This window comes from Myxocyprinus asiaticus, chromosome 8 (genome assembly GCF_019703515.2).
Source record: "Myxocyprinus asiaticus isolate MX2 ecotype Aquarium Trade chromosome 8, UBuf_Myxa_2, whole genome shotgun sequence".
Classification (NCBI taxonomy): Eukaryota; Metazoa; Chordata; class Actinopteri; order Cypriniformes; family Catostomidae; genus Myxocyprinus; species Myxocyprinus asiaticus.
This window is the reverse complement of record NC_059351.1, coordinates 45,417,063-45,435,315: the sequence shown is the minus strand read 5'-3', so window position 1 is coordinate 45,435,315 and position 18,253 is coordinate 45,417,063. Positions and strand designations below refer to the sequence as shown.

At 37.9% G+C, this 18,253-nt stretch overlaps 1 long non-coding RNA gene across 1 annotated transcript; it reads right to left on the bottom strand.

Annotated features, from left to right (window-relative positions):
• Positions 1-4,547: 4,547 nt before the first annotated feature.
• On the bottom strand, positions 4,548-18,153 carry LOC127445327 (uncharacterized). Its single transcript, XR_007897964.1, has 8 exons — positions 17,649-18,153; positions 17,230-17,302; positions 11,132-12,173; positions 10,326-11,019; positions 9,594-9,672; positions 9,235-9,310; positions 8,642-9,140; positions 4,548-6,928 (listed from the first exon to the last, which is right to left on the bottom strand). It is a non-coding gene; the product is annotated as an uncharacterized LOC127445327 (long non-coding RNA).
• Positions 18,154-18,253: the final 100 nt, after the last annotated feature.

The following is an 18,253-nucleotide window of genomic DNA, read 5'->3' as shown; positions in this document are numbered from 1 at the left end:
CTTTTGGGTAACACTTCTTGTAAAGTGTTACCTACTTTTGTTTCACCCAATGAGTCTTCATTACATTCTTCCATCTAGCGTAAAGGGCAAATCTGATGTACAGTATCTACAGAATTAGCTCAAAATGGAGCTTTCTCTTGCTTTCCTTATCACTATTAAGGCAATTGTATCCAATGACATTCCACTGCATTACAGGCCATTGCACATTTGGACAGTGTCCAGACGACACAGTGAACCCCATGCTGTCCGGGATGATCGCTAGCATGCCATCAGCAGACCTCTAAAGCCCGAAGGAGAATTGCTAGACATTGGGCGGCTCTGGGTGTGTAACACACATGGGATGACAGATGCATCAGCAGCCGTTTTTCTGCTCTTTCCGATATCATGCTGCTTCACGCTGGGTGCTGTCCACTGCTGTGTGTGTGTGTGGTGGGGGGGGGTTAGATATAGAAAAATATATCAGCTTTGAAGGTTCTCACAATGCAAGTGTATAGTAACCAAAACTCTGAAGCTCCAAAATGCACAAAGGCAGCATAAAAGCAATCCATACAACTCCAGATGTTCAATCCATGCCTTCAGAAGCGATCCAATCGGTTTTGGGTGAGAACAGACTAAAATGTAACTCCTTTTTCACTATAAATCTTGACATCATCAATCTCTTTGGCGAACATGATTTCAAGCTCAATTTCATGATTGTGTCAGGAGACTGAAATGGCAAGATGTACAATGAAAAAGGAGTTATATTTTGGTCTGTTCTCACCCAAAACCTATTGGATTGCTTCAGAAGACCACTGGAGTCATATGGATTACTTTTATTCTGCCTTTATGTGCTTTTTGGAGCTTCAAAGTTTTGATCACCATTTACTTGCATTTTATGGACCAACAGAGCTGAGATATTCTAAAAATCTTCATTTGCAGTAGAAAGTAAGTCATACACATCTAGGGTGGCATGAGGCTGAGTAAAATTATGAGAGAATTTTAATTTTTGGGTGAACTATTCCTTTAATAAAAATTTTGCTCTTCAAGTAAATGTGAATGTGAATAGGGCCAGTCCATAAATGCTAAAATACAAAGCATTTCAAAAGTATAGTCATAAGATTTACAATTTTTACGTGTTAACAAGTTTTATTTGATGCTGTTCCTGATTGAGAGGGCTGACTCACAGCTGCTTATATAATATCCAGATATAATCAGGGTATTTGCAGGTTCCCTTTCATGTTATAATTTTTTCCCCAAGCCCTACAGACCCTGAACAGATGAAACAGGATTGTCTGATACTTAAAGAATAATGAATAAAAGCAAACGTTTCAGCACATTTTCTTTGAACGTCCAGTTAATCGATTGCTTTTGTTGCCTAATGTGCATACATGCTGACAACATTTCTGTCACAACTGAGGTGATCATTTTTTACATCTGTAGATTTGAACGCACTCCACACAACTAAGCAATTTTATATAAAAATGTGATTGAAAAAGACGCTATCAAATGCTCACCTAAACTAAACTATCGCTAGAAAAGCTTTAACGCGCGCTGCGGTCTGATGACGGCTGAATGCTGTTGTACGCGTCAATGAAAGTTGTTAAACTCACCACTGATTGCTAAGGCTCGCGCCATGAGCGTTGTTAAACTCACCGCTGATTGCTGAGGCTCGAGCCAATGAAGGCTGAGTTTTGCACAGAGAGCGCTCTGGCATTTCAACTAGCGAGATAATTTGATAAAAATCAAATTAAATGTGGGCCAGACAGGGCTGGATTTGTCACGCGGGCCACCAGTTGACTACCCCTGCTCAAACAAAATGTGCCTATACGGAAACTGACTTTCAAAAGATAAACCTATCCTGATATTCACATTAGTAAAGAAGTGTAACAACTAGCCCCGGCCTCCCCAATTCACAATATATCTCCAAATCTTTCTCCCTGCACCCTAGTGGTGTTACTGGTAGAGACAGGAGCAGAGCAGGGACTGTGGAGGCAAATATGTGGCCTATTGTGTCCTCATTACAACTTCAGTGCTCTGGCATGACCGCACAGCTAGGAATTCAATCATGTTCTCACTCCCTAGTGATGCTGCTACTGCTTAGGAGGACCAGAAAAGGGCACAAGACCATTCCCAAATGATAGATATACGCTATTTAAACATTTTAAAAACGCAACAGTAGTTTAACCACTTTATGGTATCTAGAGGGGAGGAAATTGATGCATAGCTTTACAGAGAATTGATTCTCTCCAAAAGGGGTTGCTCACTAGCATCAGAAGTGAATCTTAAATGCACAGTAACTAATTTTTTTGTTGTTGGTTCACTTGGCAATTATATCAAATGGGTGTCTTGATATCGTTGCAACAAAACTCATCATGGTGTAATGTTTTCTTTGATTTTCCAGGCACATATTTTTATGCTTTTTACTTAATTACCTGCAATACTGTATATGGAGACAGAATGTATTTATGACATATACTGAAGTCTGAGCGTCCCCTTGTGGACGTATGAGGAACTGCATGCGGGCAGTTAAATTACATGTCTACTATTTTTTGACCAATTATTTACATTCTAGCTGAGCATTTAACGAGCTATTAAATTTTGTACGTTATTTACAGCTACTTTTATATTTGATGTTGATTTTATTTTATAGTTAACAACCAAAATTGTCCTGATTGATTAAATTGAAGTATATGACATACATAAAACAATAAATTATATCACAGAGATGACCAGTATATATATATATATATATACTTTTTTATTTTGCTGTTTCGGAAGGAATTTTAATTCACCAAAGTGGCATTCAATTGATCACAAAGTATAGTCAGGACATTACTGATGTAAAAAACAGCACCATCACTATTTGAAAAAAGTCATTTTTGATCAAATCTAGACAGACCCCATTTCCAGCAGTCATCACTCCAACACCATATCCTTGAGTAATCATGCTAAATTACTAATTTGGTACTAGAAAATCACTTGCCATTATATCAAAGGCAGTTGAAAGCTATTTGGTTTGTTAAATGAAGCTTAACATTGTCTTTGTGTTTGGTTTTGAGTTGCCACAGTATGCAATAGACTGGCATGTCTTAAGATCAATATTAGGTCAAAAATGGCAAAAAAGAAACGTCTTTCTCTTGAAACTCATCAGTCAATCATTGTTTTGAGAAATGAAGGCTATACAATGCTTGAAATTGCCAAAAAACTGAAGATTTCATACAAAGGTGTACACTACAGTCTTCAAAGACAAAGGACAACTGGCTCTAACAAGGACAGAAAGAGATGTGGAAGGCCAGATGTACAACTAAACAAGAGGATAAGAACATCAGAGTCCCTAGTTTGAGAAATAGACACCTCACATGTCCTCAGCTGACAGCTTCATTGAATTCTACCCGCTCAACACCAGTTTCATGTACAACAGTAAAGAGAAGACTCAGGGGTGCAGGCTTTATGGGAAGAATTGCAAAGAAAAAGCCACTTTTGAAACAGAAAAAACAAAAAGAAAAGGTTAAAGTGGGCAAAGAAACACAGACATTGGACAACAGGTAATTGTAAAAGAGTGTTATGGATCTTAACCTCATTGAGCTTTTGTGGGATCAGCTAGACTGTAAGGTGCATGAGAAGTGCCCGACAAGACAGCCACATCTATGACAAGTGCTACAGGAAGTGTGGGGTGAAATATCAGATGAGTATCTGGATAAACTGACAGCTGGAATGCCAAGGATCTGCAAAGCTGTCATTGCTGCATGTGGAGGATTTTTTGATGAGAACTCTTTGAAGTAGTTTAAGAAGTTCTGAAATTTCTTTTCCAAATTGTAATAGTAATTTTTCACGTTATTAATGTCCTGACTATACATTGTGATCAGTTGAATGGGGTAAGACCGTCACATAAGCATCCCAAGAGCCATCCATTTATAACACTTACAGGTGTTGCATGAAACTCGGCCTGTCCATTGAAGGGAAGGTAGAAAAACTCAGACATCTGCTGGGACAATCTTGCATGGCTATGATGATGCATTAAGATCCAGAAGCTGATGCAGAAATTGTTGTTTAGGCACACTCAGTGCTGGGCAGCATTCTGCATTTAAGTTCAGTACAGTTGGGACTGATTGAGTAAAGTCATACACTTCTGACCTTTCATAACTGGGGCTGAGTTTCCATTTGTTCCATTTAAGACATTCATCTCTCCTGTGATGGCCATGGACGAAGACCTTTCAGAGTCTTGGATGGTAAAATGATTAGGTCATGACTCTCAGTTTTATTTTTGGTACAAATGGATGTTAGCCAAGCCAGACTCTGAGTGACTTTATAATATATTTATTGGATGATGTCTTTAAAAAGATATTTGATTAATAGCGAGTGACAAATTAAGAGGTAAATGTGTGTGTGTGTGTGTGTGTGTGTGTGTTTGTGTGATGAGGTCAGAAATAAGAGAGGAAAAGAAGGAAGGATGGAATGTGTTTCCCCATAGAGAAGGAAGATGTGAAATAAATAAATAAATAAATATATATATATATATATATATATATATAAACAGAGATTGACTGCTCTATTAATTATATGGCATATTAACACATCTAGTTGTGAGCTTAATTTTGTCCCCAATGTTCTTCTAGCCCCGTTCAGGTTGAAGTCCTAGAAAGATAATCAGAATTTGAGCCATGGGTTCCTTCAGAAATTTCCAGTGTGTTTTTATAATAGCAGTTTTAAATGAGTAAAATAAGGTCTGTGATCAAATTTACTTGAAGAGACTTTTACATTTCTACAACATAATTTACTCACAATCATCAAATGTGAATTTTGAAGCCACAGTTTTTTTTTATTGTGTCGCTAACAAGTTGGTAATAAGGTGTTGAATATGCCTGGAAAAACTGACAACTGCTGTAGTCTTTATTTAGCAACTTGTTAGCAACACTATTGGGTGTAATCTAATTATGAAGTACGCATAACACATCAACATCTTGTAATCAGATAACAGTTACTGACTTTCAATAAATTACTTTTAAGTAAATTGGTTACACATATTTCTAAAATAATATTATTGATGTAAAATACAGTTAAAACATGAATTATATTTCTATATGTCTGTTTGCATTTCTGTGAGAGCTGATGTATTGTGAGTGAGAAACGTGTGGTGCCAAGTATATGGCTTGCGTGCGACAATGAACATGGAGTAAATATACACTATGTGGCCAAAAGTTTGTAGACACCATATGTGCTTGATGAACCTTCAATTTCAAAACCATAGGCATCAATTTCCCCCTTTGGTGCAATAACAACTTCCACTCTTCTGGGAAGGCTTTCCACTATACTGTATGTAGTAACATGGCTGCAGGAGTTTACTCCCATTCAGACACAAGTGCATCACTGAGGTCTGGCACTGATGTTGGGCGATGGGGCGTGACTTACAGTTGGTATTCCAATTCACCCCAAAGGTGTTCAGTGGGGTTCAGGTCTGGGCTTTGACACAGTAAACCATTTCTTTATGGACTTAGAAGAACCGAATGCCCTAGAATGCCATTGTTTGGAGTAGAATTATGATTTATCTTCATTGGTATTAACGGAGTAAACAAACTCTTTAATTAGAAGAGGGTGTCCACATATTTTTGGCCATATAGTGTAGACATTATTTTGAATTTGTTAAGCAGAAAAACAAAAACTTTTCTGTGAAAAGTGTCTTTAGAATGTACATTTAAATTGATCAGCACTGTAAATATATTTTCGATGAAGTAATCAGTGAAATCGTCAATCTGACTGCAATTTTAGAGCTAGTTATTTAATTTTAATAACTAGTACTCTGTAGTGGATTACTTTTTTGAGTAACTTACCCAACACTGGTTAGTAACATATGATTAAAAACAAAACAGCTTCAAAAGCCTCTGATATAAATGCCTTCTTTTACATGACACAGTAGAATGTAAAATCTAATAATTTCACTCAATAGAGCACAACAGTGCCCTGCCCACTTATTCAGCGTCTGGGTTCTGGAAGTATTTTTCCCGTTCTTTTTCCCCCATAGGCATTTAATAAAATCCTCCATAAAAGAGTTATAAGCCATGAACCAAACCAACCAGCTCTGAAGTGAATCACAACATCACAAACTTTGTTTTGAGGCAAAAACGTATTTGAACATCGGACAAAAAGATAAAAGGTACAAGACTGTGTACTTAACGTCTTTCACGAGGGTACAAACTACAATCCATGAATCACTGCGAATGATGTAATTGAATAAAAAACAATGGGGAAATATAAAACTATTGATTGTAGGTTGTTGATTATAAGTATAGAAACAGTATAGTCTACGTTTATTGCGAAACATTCCGATAAACATAAAAATATAAGTAGTTCGAGAGTGCAGGGAGATCGACTCGTTTGTGTAATTTAGAGTGCGTCATAGGAGTGGGCGGTTGCTTCCGGTCTTATTTTGCAGGCTCCGTTGGTCGCGGTTCTCTGATTGGTGAAGCTTTCTCTGCTGGACAATGGGTAATGTAGTTGTTTAACAGGAATTCTGCTATTATAGATGATTTTTAAACAATGCAGTTGAAACAACGCAGACGGAATGGCTTCAATTAAAGCATATACCATCGATAAACAACCTCGGAGCTCAAGGTAGGTCTTGTCTTTAAAGGTTTATAAGTTAGTATTGAAAATTAATTAGTCTATGGAAGAAATGAATGGGATTTTTACTTCCGTAACCAGACTGTTGCGCTCATTTTTGATTGAGGATCATGTCTGTGACATCACTGTTGTAGTCCAGATGCTCCAGATGAAGTGAAGGACTAAAAGACAGCAGCAGGCGGTTTTACTTCAGGTTTACTCAAAGTTTCCACAGCTTGGAGCTCTCGTCTTTCTCTTCTCTCTTGTTCTGTTCCCTGAGCTCTGATAGTTCACTCCTCAGTTGATCGTGCAAGGCAGAAAGGCTGGTTTTCTCCTCTTCTACCCTCTCCAACTAGACATAGCACATCAGTTAAATGTAAAATCAATATGTTTAAGTAAAAACACAAAAAACAATTAAAGTAGTATGTAAACTACAACATTAATTGTGGGGGGACACAGTGCAACATACAATACACACTATAAATGTGAAGTATAAAAGTATAAAATTCCTTTAATTGCCATTAAAATGCATACTACTGGCAACAAAAGTCACCACAATCCAAATGTAAAAGAATGTTCCAGGTTAAATACAAGTTAAGCACTATCGAAAGCATTTGTGGCATATGGGCATGTTGATTAGCATAGAATTTTTGTACATTCCTCCCTCTTTTTTTTTTTAAAGCAATATCGCCATTTTGCCTGGTTGGCATGTGCAGTTAGCCCCTGCTGGTAGATGCCATAACTGTAACATTTTGTGGGCCAAAAGCCTGTTTCTCCTTTAATGGCTATTCAGAAGGAGCTGTTTATTCTACACTGGTGTCTCTACATTAGGGCAGATGTAGCGCTGTTTTGCAAATTACAAATTTAGCTAAACATTAGCCAACACAATTCAATTCAATTTTGTTTTGAAACTGAAATGTGTAAATCCTAAAAATAAAAAATACATGGGCCTGGGCAGCTCAGCGAGTAAAGATGCTGACTACCACCCCTGGAGTCCTGAGTTCGAATCCAGGGCGTGCTGAGTGACTCCAGCCAGGTCTCCTAAGCAACCAAATTGGGCTGGTTGCTAGGAAGGGTACAGTCACATGAGGTAACCTCCTCATGGTTGCTGTAATGTGGTTCTCGCTCTCGGTGGGACGTGTGGTGTGTTGTGCGTGGATACCGAATAGAATAGCGTGAAGCCTCCACACGCGTGGTAGCAGTAACGCACTCAACAAGCCACATGATAAGATGTATGGGTTGATGGTCTCAGACGCGGAGGCAACTGAGATTTGTCCTCTGCCACCCGGATTGAGGCGAGTCACTATGCCACCACGAGGACTTAAGAGTGCATTGGGAATTGGGCATTCCAAATTGGGGAGAAAAGGGGAGAAAAAAAAAATACACAAAAATATTTTTTTGAGTGTATTTACGAAAGAGTCTAGGCAAAGACCTCCTCCTATAAGCTACACAATGTATACATTAAAATTTATTTTTAAAATAATGTGTGTTCATCCATATTATGTCAGAGATGCTTAAATACTGACTTAATTTCTCTGTTTCTCACACAAAGCTATTGTACGGCTTTAGAAAACTTGGTGTATAATGCACTAGTCCACTTTTAAGATTCACTTGAAAGCTAACGAGCAAGAAGCGCCATCTTTAAAATTCCTCCTTTTGTGTTTTAAGGAAGTAAAGGGCCGTTCACACTGAACATGTTTTTGTGTTCGTCTGCGCAGTTCTACAATAATATTTTCTATGTAAACGTGCTGGTTGGACGTCTATGATTGTTGCACCACGTTTCTTTGTTTTTTCAGCGTTTCGTGCCAAAGTGCTACATTTTTAAACGCCGTGTCAAGTTAAAAATACATTTTTCAACTTATAAAAACGTGTCTCGAAACACCTGCATTTTGTCCTATTAATTGTGCTGTATCTTGATTTTTATCGCAAGAACACATTTGGTATGATCATCCCTTAAGTCAGATTTGAGGCATGAGGGTGAGTAAATGACAGAATTTCAAATTTTGAACTATTCCTTTAACTTGTATCGCACCCAGAACATTCCTTTAACACTTCTGACTCCTACCCTGTTGATGAGCTGGTTCCTTTCATCCTCTAGAGCGGCGCCATGCACTAAGCAGTTCCAGTTCCTCATGGCATGCATCTCTTTCCTCTACTGCTTTCTGCATCAGTTCCACCAGTTTATTCTGCCACTGTTGCGCCTCTGCCAAGCTCCATCCCTCTTCTTCTTTCTCTTCATCTTCATCATGCAGTACTTCATCGTCTCATTTTTCAGAGGAAATTCAATTATCTCTTCCACAGCCGAGCTGGATTCCGTTCCTGTCCCAGATGATACATCTTCTTCACATAGCTCTTCTGCAGCTGTGAGCCCCTGATGCGACTCAAATCCCTCCATCATGCTGCTCTCAGCTTTGCTCACGTATGTTTGAGAGAGAGTCTTTCTCTCCTCTTCAGGCCTGTAGTGTGCCCGAATGGAGAGCTCTCGTGATGGGGTTGGAAAGGGGACATGAGAGGATGGCGTCACCTCTTTCTGTGTTTCTATGGTAGAAAACTTTTGTTTTGCTCTGTAAATACGGAATTAATTAGAGACAAAGCTTCATAATATCAAATATTTTCTTTTTATAGAAATATTTAAATCACCAATTGTGTTATTCCTACCTTCTAAGAGAGCTGGAGATTGCAGTCGGGTTAATGAGGGGCAGTGGTGACCTTTCAGCTAAAGACAGGTTTGGTCCTATACATGAAAATAAAACCTAAAAGAGTTATTTCACCCCAAAAGGAAAATGATGCTAACATTTTCTCACCCTCATGTTGTTCCAAACCCATTCCAAAAAATGTTGTCTCAATGAAAGGTGACTGAGGCTAACATTCTGCCAAACATCTCATTTTGTGCTCCACGGAAGAAAGAAAGTTACATATTTGATCACCATTAAGGTGAGTAAATAATGACAAAATATTCATTTTTGGGTGAACTATTCCTTTAAGGCTTTATAGCATAAACAGTAAATCCGGATTACCGGACAGAACAGGTGCTGGTGGTTGTCTGGACACAGTATGTTGTGCCTGGCTGGTTGGTAGGTCTTGGGTCTGTTTATCCTGAAATAAGAAGAGGAGGAGATACTAATAGTGCTTTCTGATGAATAATCAGTTTGCAGTCTGGTATCTAATACACATGATTCAGTACTGAGCAAGAAGCAAATTATCTAATTGTCAAAGTATCAATTACAGCATTCTTTTTAGGCCTACTCACGTTGTGTCAAAAAAATCTATTTACTACATGTTTTTTGTTGAGCATTTAAACCAATCACAGACATGCCTGATGTTTGCTCTCTGTGTTGAATTTATACAAAATTTGTTTTTCATGCTACTAATAGTGTCAATGTGAAATTGACCATTTAGACACAGTCTTGATAAACAGTAAACAATAAATACAATAAACTAATAGCAATAAAGTAAATCAGAAACTGTTTGTGTAGCATAATTTGAGAATATAGCATGCAGATGCCCCACACAAAATAAGTATTTTAATATAAATGCTGTTAACTGAAATTAATCGCAATCAGTGCTGAGTAGATTATTTCTGAATTGTAATCTGATACTGATTACACATCACATGACTAAAATTATGGTCAGTAACGTAATCTCTTGGATTACAATTTTAAAGTAATCTCATCTAACTGCTTTTAGATTACTTCAAGCTTTTTTCACACACCATCTGGTATATATGTCCTGGAGGGAGTGAAGCTCACCTCTGATGATGTGTCTGGCAGTTCACACCCCCCTTTGCAGGGCTCTGCGTTTGAGGGCGGTGCTGTAGCCGTACCAGGCAGTGATGCAGCCAGTCAGGATGCTCTCTACAGTGCAGGTGTAGAACCGTGTGAGGATGTGGCGGTTCATTCCAAACTTCCTCAGCCATCTCAGGAAGAAGAGGCGCTGATGAGCCTTCTTCACAACGACTTCAGTGTGGACGGACCATGTGAGTTCCTCAGTGATGTGGACACCCAGGAACTTGAAGCTGCTGACTCTCTTCACCGGTGCTCCATTGATGGTGATGGGACTGTGTTCTCTGTCTTTTCACCTCAAATCCACCACAAGCTCCTTTGTCTTGCTGACGTTGAGGGAGAGGTTGTGCTCCTGACACCAGCGTGTTAGAGTGTGCACCTCCTCTCTGTAGGCTGTTTCATCATTGTCAGTGATCAGACCTACCACCGATGTATCATTATGTCATCATGTGATGTGTATGTTGATGAGTTTCATTTAACTCTTTCAAAGTTCAGTGTCAGAATATCCATCCTAAACTTTATTTGTGTTGTTGTTGGCTGGTCACTTCATACAAATCTTTTCATTTTGTTAATAGTGTTGGGTTTTGTCCAATCTGTAGACAGCTTGCCATAAATTTCAGAGCCACAGTCTTTGCTTTTGATGAATCTTCAATTAATTTATCTTCTTTAGGGATTTAAGAAGACAAGGTGAATATGTATATTATTGTACAAAATGTATTGGCTTTGTACAGTTGATTAATTGTTGATTGGTTTAATTTGAATGTTATTCTTACCTCTGGAACATTCTCCTCAAGCAAAGTCTTAGTATACCTCCTCCTGAACAAATCCAGAATATTCTGAATATCATATTATGATATTGATATAATATTCATACAATAATGTTGAGAAATAATCGGCACAGTGCAACTTAGGAGTATTTAAATATGAGATGCACAAGGCTACATGTAAAACCTTAACTTATGTGACATTAAAATGTGTTATCTGCGACTCATTCTTAGAATCCACATGCGATCAGTAAAGCAAGCTGTTTTAACCACTCAATGACGATTTAAAGTAATTTAACAGTGTATGTGTATAAACTGTATATGCAGTAAATAAATGTTTTTGTCACGTTTACATTCTGCATTAATGATGCTATATGTAGTCGTAATATGCACCGGTTTCCCTCGGCAAAGATGATGAATAAAAGGGCAACAGACATGTGTCAATGTGCAAAATGCAGACAAAAGAATGATGATTAGAGGCATATCTCACTTCGGACAGAAGTGTGAATGTGAACTCCGCACACCAGTGTGTTTAAGTTGACTGATCTTGACTAAGTAAAATGGTAGTAAGAATGTGTTTAGCAGCCGGTACGAAGTTTTCCCAAGAGCTGGCGCTGGCAAGCTGTTTCGAACCACCACAACGAACTCAAAAACACCTACTTTTTTGCCAGAGTTTCTATAAAATTACATCACAACCATTCATTCTTCAATTTTGCTAGAAGTATATTGAGGCCTTTACTTTGTTTACATTTATTCTTTTTATTTCTATTTATTGGGGCAATTTTATTTCATATTCTTTTCATGTCTATGTTTTTATGCATTTTATTCTAAGTCTATGATTTTATTTTATCTCCTTATACAGTATATGTGAATCTGTATACAGTATCTTTTCTAAAGCACTCTGTGAACACTTTTAAAAGGTGCTGCTTTCCCTTCTCACTCGTGGTTCATGTGGCAGAACCATTTCTGGGGCAGCTCACTGATGCCATCTGGAAGCCTCCACCTCTTCAGGCAGCTGTCACACTGCACCCAGACTTGAACCAGAACTTTCCTGTAGACAAAGGGCAAAGGTCGAATATCAAAATATTAAATGGGTTTCCAGGTTTTTAATGGATTCATCTAGAAATTCCCAGCCTTTTTAATACTTAATACTTTGACTAAAAGATACACTGATAAAATCTGTATTTTTGTTTTTCTGGTAAAAATATAAACATCTTTGAAACAAGATTTTTTTTTCTTTTTTTTTTTTTTTCAAGAATGTATCTTATGTTAAGTGTACTTTTCGTACACCAATGGCAATAATAATAATAAAAAATAAATAAAATAAAAATCTTTGGTTGGTCAGAAACATCAAGGTGTTAACATTTAGTTCAAACCTTACACTTTACATTGCCAGGGTTCCCACTCTTTTCAAGGCACAATTTTCCAGGACATTTCCAGTACATTTTATGCGCCCAACAAGTGTAATATTTAAGCAAAAATACATGCGTCCATATACATCTAGCTTTTATTTTGCCGTTTCTGTGTGTTTTTGATGGAAGTTTCTTACCTCCAGATAAGCAGCTCGCTACATGTCCCAGTGTGATTATTAAACCCCATAAAGCTGTGATTTAATTAAATAAAGACATAGTCTGTATGTGCTATGCACTTCAGTGTGCTCTGCTCTCTGTCATCTCACACACACACAACAGCATGCATGATCATGATGATGTGCTTTCAGTGTATGTGCGGCCGGCTTCACAAAATCATTTGGAAGTGCGCATTACTTGTAGATTTTATATTTTTTCAATTTATTCAAAAACGTTTGCAGTTTAAGTATCACACTAGGACATATTGTAAATTTAATTTGATTAATTATTGATTCAGACATTAATTTTCATCCAAATATATCATATTCTGTGACAAAACAATACAAATATGTATTTTACTCCTATTCTGAGTCCGATCTTTACCATGTTTTTGTACATGTAACAAAAACCTTGTTAGCAACACAGTCAAACAGTTCTATTACACAAATATTTTCAAGGACAAATAATTATTTTCCAGGATATTTATGGTATTTTTCTAATTTTCCATGACTGGAAAACTTCATTGCAAAATTCCAGGTTTTCCAGGATGCATGGGAACCCTGATTGCAGTGTTAATAAGTCAATGTGTACATAGAGTCAACATGAATTAAAAATGGACCCTATTTACTTTCTTAATGTTCCTGGTCTTATTTTGTACAATACATCTGTGGTGCTATTGCCAATGGAAAATTAAGCTCTACAAGTCCTAAATGTTTATGCAAATCGCAAATATTTTTGCAAATTCAACCAGTCTCATTATTTGCGGTAGTTTTAATTTCTGCAATCATTCTGCATAAACCGTGAATCTGAGGTAATCAGATCACTTTTCTTCATGTTTGACAGTGGCAATACTGCACAGCTGCCATTCTGTCATCTTCCATATTAGCTGGGACGTCCCATATTTTGGCCGAAATGACGACGTCTTATACCAGATGCATGTCTCGTATTGTACAGCCTAGACACTTGAGGGGGATCCTCTTTCATTCACTATCAAAATCCTTGTCTAATCTTTGTTGTGACCACAGACGATGTGCGTATATCACAGCTAGCATTTAATGTTCACGCGCTCTTCAGGAGCTGCACTGAGTGCGGTGTGCAGTGTGGGTCAATGGCAATCAGAATTCATTTGGAGTACTCACGTAATGCACTATCATGAAAAATGAACCAAAAACATAACGTTCATGTCATATATTCACTTAAAACTTGTAAAATGTGATTAGAATTTAAAGTGCTCAACAATTGCGGTTATGTCAAATAATCATAGATCAAATGATCGCTATCAGGTAATATAATATTCGCAACAGGTCTAATTATTAATATATCTGTGTTTTGGGGGGCCTGGGTAGCTCAGCAAGTATTGACACTGACTACCACCCCTGGAGTCACGAGTTTGAATCCAGGATGTGCTGAGTGACTCGAGCCAGGTCTCCTAAGCAACCAAATTGGCCCGGTTGCTAGGGAGGGTAGAGTCACATGGGGTAATCTCCTCGTGGTCGCGATTAGTGGTTCTCGCTCTCAGTGGGGCGCGTGGTATGTTGTGCGTGGATCGCTGAGAATAGCATGAGCCTCCACATGCTGTGAGTCTCCGCGGTGTCATGCACAGCGAGCCACGTGATTAGATGCGTGGATTGACTGTCTCAGAAGCGGAGGCAACTGAGACTTGTCCTCCACCACCCGGACTGAGGTGAGTAACCGCGCCACCATGAGGACCTGCTAAGGCTACGTCAACTTTAATCTGGATACATTTGAAAATGGCGTTTCCGTTTCAAAACACTCTCCGTCCACACTAGCGTTTTCCAAAAGTTGCTCATCCACACTGAAACGTCTGAAAACACTTACGTCCCTGTACTGCGCATGAGTAAAACTTAAGACGCTTTGACATGCGTCATTTCCGTCAGACCGTATTTACTTTGCGCCTCTTTGAAACGTCGCGGCAATGTACGGTCTGAAACGCAACTGTCCTCGTGTTCCGCCGCTGAACAACAACTGCGAGTAAACATCCCGTCTCCTTTGAAGAAATGTAAGCTGAAGTATGTACAAACTGACATTAATCTTTAACAACGCAATCAAACTGGAGAGTAGCCAAAACAACTGCGATACAACGTCGTCCACCATCTTGTTTTGGACTGAATGGGTCACATGACTGCATCACATGACTAAAAATGCATCATCGTTTTCAAAAGCATCCATTTTCACAGTCCACACTACAACGCGAAAACGGCATTTTCAAATGTATCCACTTTGGAGTGCATTTTCAAAAAGCTCCTCAGTGAACGCCGTCTCAGTGTGGACGGAAGCCCAAAACGGAGAGAAAAAGATGCGTTTTCAAATGAAAACGTATTAGTGTGGACAAGGCCTAAGTAGTAGGAATTGGGCATTCCAAATTGGGAGAAACGGGGATAAAAAATAAAAATAAAAATGGTGAGCACGATTCGGAGGTTGAATTTTCACTCTAAAATTACATTTTTACTCCACTGATGGTGAGGTTTAGGCTTTGGCTTTGGGTAACATGCATTCCCGTTGACTGTATTACATCATTTACAACTAACAAAACTTGCTTTTGGCGCTACTTTGTGGACATTTCACCCAGAAACTGGAGTTCATATGTGCACATACGTTCAACAACGTTTCCAGCTTCGGCCACTCGGGGCAGTGATATGAATTTCAGAAAGCACTGACTGATTTCAGCAGCAAAGCTTTCGACCTAATGTTGCTGAATTCACAATGTGATTGGTCTGTCCTTCCAACCAACTTTATGAGATATCCACTTTTTTATTTTTAAACAGTAAAAGAGTTTGACCCAGAGTCCATGTTTTCTGGGTGGGTGCTTATGGCCCGTTTTTCCTTCAATGTCGGGTCCATCTAATCCATTTCAAATTCTTTTTTAATTAAAAAAAGAAATTCATATGTAGTCACAATTTATTTCACACATTTAAGTAAATGCCTTTAGATGAAAAGTTAAGTTAATGAGAAACAAAAACTGAAATAAATTCAGTTAAATATCTTCAAACATTTGGCTGGTACTGAATTTAATACAAATGAAAAACACAGTCCATCAGGCTCTTTGCAATTGATTTGCATGTTGTAAATTGATTCACTTGTTTTCAAAATCAGCAGTTCTGCTTTATGAGACATATGCATCATAATGTTTATCTCAAGTAATGTTTTAATCAAAGAAGAGTACTGGTTTTATCCATGGCGTCTAAACATGATGATGGGCACCATGACTCGCTGGGCTCCAATGGCCTCAGACTGGGAGAGGAAACCCACACTCATGCTGTCTCTGGTCTTCATGAAAACAGTGGCATCTTTGCCCAAATGCATGGACCCTGATTTAAACCCATTGCCATACACACCAACTGGAATGTGACCTCTTGCAGTTCTCTTCTCACTGAAACCAAAGCTTGAAAATATCAGCAGAATATGTTAACATGAATTATGTATCATATATCTGATCAAAAATGTACAAATAGTTATTATAGAACTTATTTTAATGACTATCTCATAATCAAGTTTCTGTTGCACTAATAAGTAAATGCATTCATTCACAACCCTATAAATATAGTGATTACAAGGGACCAATTATGTATCATTAATTATTCTGGCAGAACACCTTACCACTTTAATGTTGGTTTAATGGTATAGCTTTTTTTGTGCTAATGATTCAAGACCACAGTGTATTCCTTAAGCTCTTGATTTTTGAGCTCAACTTACAGTGTGATTATGAATGCAGTTATAGAAACCAGGCTTACGGTGTATGGGAAAGTTTGGAATTGTTTTTTTTCATGATGTTTTTCTTTCATAAAAGTTGGATTTTGACTTTATCTTTGGATTAATTGTCATATAAGCTGATGCTGAGCTCATACTTCCTATGGACAAACATTTGCATAGATGCATGAAGTTGTTTTCAGATCTTTAGGATGTCACGCTCTCTCTAGTATCCAGCGTGATGACCACACAGGCGCTATTTTTAAGTAATGTTCTTGCCGCTTTGACCACAGAAAGTTTTATACTTTTTTTAAATCTAGCAGACCATGTCTATGTGACTTCAATTTAGGACAGAATGTCTGCATGAGGGGCCACCCACTGTATCTAGAATCAAGACTTCTCAGAATCTGCATGTGTTTAATTTATATGATGGATAAAACCTTATGATATTATTCTTCATTGTTTTTTGTGTACTCTTCTCTGAGAAAAACTTCTGCATTACTGTACTTCACTGAATTTAAACTTTACCTATATATATATATATATATATATATATATAAATGAGCGACAGTCCAGGTCTTTGATATGTGCCCAATCTATCCAGATCCATCTGGCACGAACATCTGGATCATAAGCATTATCTGCAACACAAAAATGACCTAAGGCACGAAACCTAATTAAAAAGGAGTATTTAATTGTTTTGAAATAAAACAAGCCCCAATGTAATCCATAATGAAAAAGAAATGTTTCATGGCAAACCCAATGTTGTAAACAAGTCTGTTGTCTCTGTTTAATGAACTAAACTGAAGAAAATAGATTGAAAGAACTCACCATTCAACTCAGCTATGGCACTGAATGGCCAAGGGAGACTTGTTGAATTAGTATGAAGAAATTTTGGACAGATCTGGATAGAGAAAATAGGATATAATTGAAGCGTGAAATACTGAAGGATTACATTTTAAAGCAGTATACGATGAGTAGTTGCTGATACCCTACAATAATCAATGTAGGCTAGTAAAAACAAAAAGAGCAGTAACAAAAGTTAATAAATTATTCTGGAAATGTTAATTATATAGGGTATTAAAACGCAACTACTCATCGATACAAAAAAATACAAACTTAAACTGCATACTTTCACCTCGCTCTCGTTGAAATGGTTTTGAATCCAAGAATTAACAGAAAAACACTGAGGCGCATAATAAACAACAAATAAATGTCACACACACACACACAAAAAGTATGTTACTTACTGTGCTTAGAAGGATACCACTCTTTCTGCTAGATGCCATTTTTGCAGGGAACCCAATGTTACAATGGGATTGTAGAGAAGAGTTTGATGTCTTGCTCTCACTCATGAACTTCTGCTGTCTGTGTACACAGTAGGTTGGACCGGTAACCTGACACAACATTCAATGAATGCTTGGAAATACTTTTCTTACATTTACACATTTGGCAGACACTTTTATCCATAGCAACTTACAGTGCACTTATTACAGGGACAGTTCCCCCAGAGCAACCTGGACTTAAGTGCCTTGCTCAAGGACACAATGGTGGTGACTGTGGGGATCGAACCAACAACCTTCTGATTACCAGTTATGTGCTTTAGCCCACTACGCCATCACCACTCACTTTCTTAGACAAGCAGGTGCCCTCTTATTTTCAATGCATAGACTTAAGACGTGGCCAATTTAACAAATTTCCTAGCTTAAAAGGGTTGGCTCACCCAAAACTCAAAAATCTCTCATCATTTACTCACCCTGATGTCATCCCAGATGTGTACGACTTTCTTTCTACTGCAGAACAGATTTTTAGAAAAATATTTCATCTCTGTAGGTCTTCACAATACAAGTGAATG